The sequence below is a fragment of the Panthera uncia genome, assembly GCF_023721935.1.
Source record: "Panthera uncia isolate 11264 chromosome C1 unlocalized genomic scaffold, Puncia_PCG_1.0 HiC_scaffold_4, whole genome shotgun sequence".
Lineage (NCBI taxonomy): Eukaryota > Metazoa > Chordata > Mammalia > Carnivora > Felidae > Panthera > Panthera uncia.
Genome location: NW_026057585.1, coordinates 73,580,853 through 73,585,378, shown reverse-complemented (window position 1 = coordinate 73,585,378; position 4,526 = coordinate 73,580,853).

Below are 4,526 nucleotides of genomic sequence, written 5' to 3'. Positions count from 1 at the left end.
GAAGCCAGAGGAGGAGCCACAAAAGAAGGGATGGTTTTGACTTTCAACTCCACACCCCCTCTCCTTCAGTGTCTCCTCTTTGTGGGCCCCCCTCCAGCCCTGAGGATCAATGGGGGTTCACTTTCGCTGAGCTCAGCAACACCGTTCCCTCCCTACTTCCTGTGTCTCTGAACTGACTGGCCCTGAAGGCCTGCGTGGGCTGGGCTGGGGAAAGCTCAGGGGCACACGGAGATCTGGGGGGATAGAAACTCCTCTGTTCCCTCCGGTACCTCCCACCTGCCAAGGGGCCTAAGTCTCTTGTTCTCTCTGGCCTCACTGCGAAACAGAAGCAGGCCTGATCTTTATACTTCTTCCTCCTGCTCACAGTGGAGTGGAGCCCTGGGAGTGAATGATGCAAGTGATGTCACTACCCCGTGTGCACCCCACCCTGCACGCCAAGCCCCTGCTCCTAGGAAGCCTTCCCAGATTGAGAAGAGCTGCTAAGACTAGAAGTTTCTCACAGCATGTCCCCTCTCCCATGCATTCAGTCTTCCTGATAGCTGGGCAAGGTGGGGTAGAGGTGGAGTGGCTTGCCCAAGGTTACCAGCTAATCCAGAGGTAGAGGCAGGAAGCCCAGCCATGACCTGTAGTTCAGTGCTCTTTCTGCCCCTGGCACTGCCGGCCTCCTTGGGTGCCGATCCCTCTAACTCCACCCCTCCTGAGCCCTCTCCTATGGAGCCCCACCTCTGCAGCATGGCCAGGCTAAGGCTGTGGCCAGACTCTTTCCTATCAGGCCAAACTGGACCCTCCAGCTTAGCATTCAAGGCCCCTGGTGTCCCCCTTGCCAAGCTTGCCCTTCCTCCCCTCTGCTCTATAACTTCTCCATCCCTACCCCCCACCTACACATACACACACACCCTACAACACAGGGGTAGAGAGCAAGATTAGATGAGTCTCTTCACTGACCCTCAGTCTTCTTGTCTGTAAAATGGGGGTGTAAGCAGCATTGCATCACAGGGTTTTGGGTTGGGGTGCCGAAATAAGACAATGCAGGCGGATCACCCTGGATAAGGCCTAGCATTTAGCCCGGACCTCACTAACGGGGTCTGCAGGCGTCATTGGCTGCACTTCTCCGCACCTCTCCGAGTCCCCCATGCCCCTGTCCCCTTGTGGAGACATTGCCAGTGGAGACTTTTCCCTTGTCTGACCTCTAGCAGCCCTAAGAGCTGTAAGAAAACCCGGGGGGAGAGGGAAGAGGAGGAAGTCGGGTGGGTGGAACCTCGACCCCCCCCTCACCCCAACCCAAGCAGAACACCTGTGCTTGAATACTTCTTACATGTTGGGGTGCTACTTTACGATTCTGTCTATAAGGAGGATTCCACTGTTAGTAAAATCGGAAAACCACAGACTTAAAACCCCGCTTCCCACTCCAAGAAAAGAATCTGCACCTTTGGTTGACCTGAGATCACACCGGTGGGCTGTTATATAGTCAATGACAGGCTTGAGCCTGGCCCCAGGACAGAGGTCCCAGACACTTTTAGACCCGGAACCCTCACAGACCCGGGAGCCTCCACCCCTGGCAGGGGTGAGCCACGAAGAACAAGGATCAGGCCATCTACAGTTCCCCTCAGCCTACAGCACTGGTCCCAGGATCCCAGTGCACAGTAGGCAGGTGCCAGCCAGCAGGGAGGACAGGTCACAGACAGTTCTGGGGTCACCCACGGGCTGTGTATCCTTCAGTGCGTTCCTGTATCTCTCTGAGCCTCGGCTTCCACACATGCAAATGGCTGCTCTCTGTCTCAGATGGGGCAGGACCTGGCACACAGCTGGTGCCCTGCAAATGGGAGCTCTCCCTCCCCACCCTTCCTCTCAATCAATACTTGCTCCATTGATGGATGATGGTGACAGTGATGAACTACAGGAGATCCTGGAGTCCTGCCCCCTTCTTCTGGTACAGATGGAAAAACTGAGGCCCATAGTGGGGAAGGGACCCGCCCAGGTGGGTCTGGGCAGAGTGGAGACATTCTGGTAGTGTTAGGCAGTGTTACCAGGGAGAGGTGCAGGGGCTGGGGGGTGGGAAAGAAGCTGCTGAGGGTGGGGTGCAGGGAACAGGTGGGAGAGAGGAAGAGAAGGAGGAGGGTGGGAAGCCACAGCGCCCCCCCACCCCCACCCCTGCAGCAGGGAGGCGGACTGAGTGAGAGAGCTTGAGACAGCTGTTTGCTCAGAAAAGTGTCTTAGTCACTAAAGGCTGTGGTGAGGAAAGTCCATCCTCCCAGTCATGTCCTGGGAATCCGGATGGGGGCAGGAAGGCCACCGGGTGACCCTCACAGTGGCCACCTGTCCTCTCGGAACCGGACTTTCTCGTCTGCCTCTTCCAGTCCTTATGCGCACGCGCGCGCGCGCACACACACACACACACACACACACACACACACCCCAAATAAACCACTTATGGCCTCCTAGGACCATCTTCTCCATTCCCCTCACCCCTTAAGAAGAGTCCACGTCTTTCCACTTTAAAAAGGAGTGGGCCTGTCCCTCCGTTCGTTACACACACCCCTGCAGGAGAAACAGGCAAAGTCTGTGTCCTATGAAAGTCCTTCCTGAGATCTAACTTCCATCCCTCCGGTAGCCATGGTCTCTTTCCTTTTCCTGCTGCCAGTGAGGAGGTTGTCTGGAGCTGGAGTTGGCAAAGGTGATGAGGGGCCCTCTCCTGGCAGTGAGGGCTCCTCACAAAGAGAGGCAGCGACTTGTTCAGCATCTCAGATGGGAAGAGAACCGTGGGGTCCAGAGGTGACGCTAAGCTTAAAGATCAGATTTCCAAAAACAGACCCAGGGTCAGATATTCTGGGTATTGGTAAGGGCAACCTGGGTTCAAGTGGCGTTTCTGCCACAGAACGGCCTCAAAAAGATCTCCGGAACAACCCAGATCCTTTAACAACTGCTTTTCTTTCCACCTACCATTCAAGTCCTCAGATCTTCTTAGTCCTACCCTACAGGACCCCTCCCTGATTGTGGAAGCCCAGACAGTCCCATAGAGTACAAGAGAGCGGTGCCGCATCTCTAGGGGGTGCTAGCTTCATCCCACAGGGAGACAGGAAGGATGCGGCGCATCTGTAGCTGGGCCCTGGGGTCCAGAAACCTTCACCAGCTACCAGCGAGGTCGGGGCATAACCTGCCCAGAGGCACCAGGCTCTGGCCCTGGGCACACCTGCAGCTTCAAGGAGCAGCAGGAAAGATTCAGGTCAGACCCCAGAAGGCATCCCGTGTTATGCAGAGGGAAAAGGGTCACTAGCCGGGCACGGGTGTGGGCCAGCTGCCAAGCTGGGCTCGGGGACCCCCCAGGTCCCGGCAGCCCCCTCCCCGCCGCCTGCGGATCTGCCTCTCTCCCTCCCCCACAGGCGCTCAGCAGATCAATGCTGCCTTTGCTGACAGCTGAGAATCGAGCTCGCCTTCCCGCCCCCTGCCCCGCCCCTCCCGCTCCGCTCGGTCCCCCGAGATCCTCCCGGAGGAACGAGAAGAGTTTGCTGCGGAAGCCTTCACCCTGGGGCAGGGCCGGAGGAGGGAGCGGCTGGTGGGGCCCAGGCTTCCGTCAGGGGAAGAGGGAACGAGGATCGGGAAACCCAAATTACCACTCCGCGCAGGGCCCAGAGGGCTAAAGGGAACGAAAGGGCTGCCCCCTACTGCTAGAGGAGGTCAGGCACCAAGAACTTTCCAGCTGGAGAGGGAGTTCGTGGGAAAAGAGCCTCCCGTTTGAGGGTGGGATTCTGTGGGCCTCTGGGGAGAAAGTTGTCCGGCCCGCAGCGCTAGTTCAGAGCTCACCTCCCATCACCCACGTGCCTTGACCTGGGAGGGAGGCCAGGTAGCGGTTCAGGCTGGGTTGGCTGGGAGCAGGCCCCTCCATCAGAGGAGACTCTTCGCAGGGCAGGGTGGCCAGCCAGGAGGCTCTTTCCCCAACACGAAGAAGGGAAGCTCAGACGTGGGGGTGGGGCTGGGGGTGGGAGGAAGAACGGACACACCCGGGGTCCACTGTGCAACACACTGTGACCCAGCTCGGCAGCGCTGGGACAGCAGGCCTTTCAGGTAGGAGCTGCTCGCCGAGCCACACGCGGCACCGGCACATTCTACACACGCCGCCCAGCGGACTAAGGGCACGACCCGACGGGGCACACCTCATCGCTTCCACCGCCACCACCCAGCGGGGCCTGGACCGTGCACACTCCTCTTCACACCCCTCCCCATCGTGCCCACGCCCCACACCTGCACGCACTCCATCCCATCACCGCGCGCACCCGCAGCCGCCCGCTCTGCACACACGGAGCACGCACTTCTGCATCCACTCGCACCCGAACTCCACGGGACGCCGAGCCCCGTCCACGGCCGCGGCCGCAACTCCACACTCCACGCCCCACTTTCCGCAGCCACACACCGGGCGTCCCACCCCAGCCCGGCCTTCGGGGCCCGGCAGCCCCTCGCGGCGGTGCACGCCACTTGCACGCGGCCACAGCCCCCCGGGGGCCGCCGCCACGCGGTCGGGTCCCGGCACC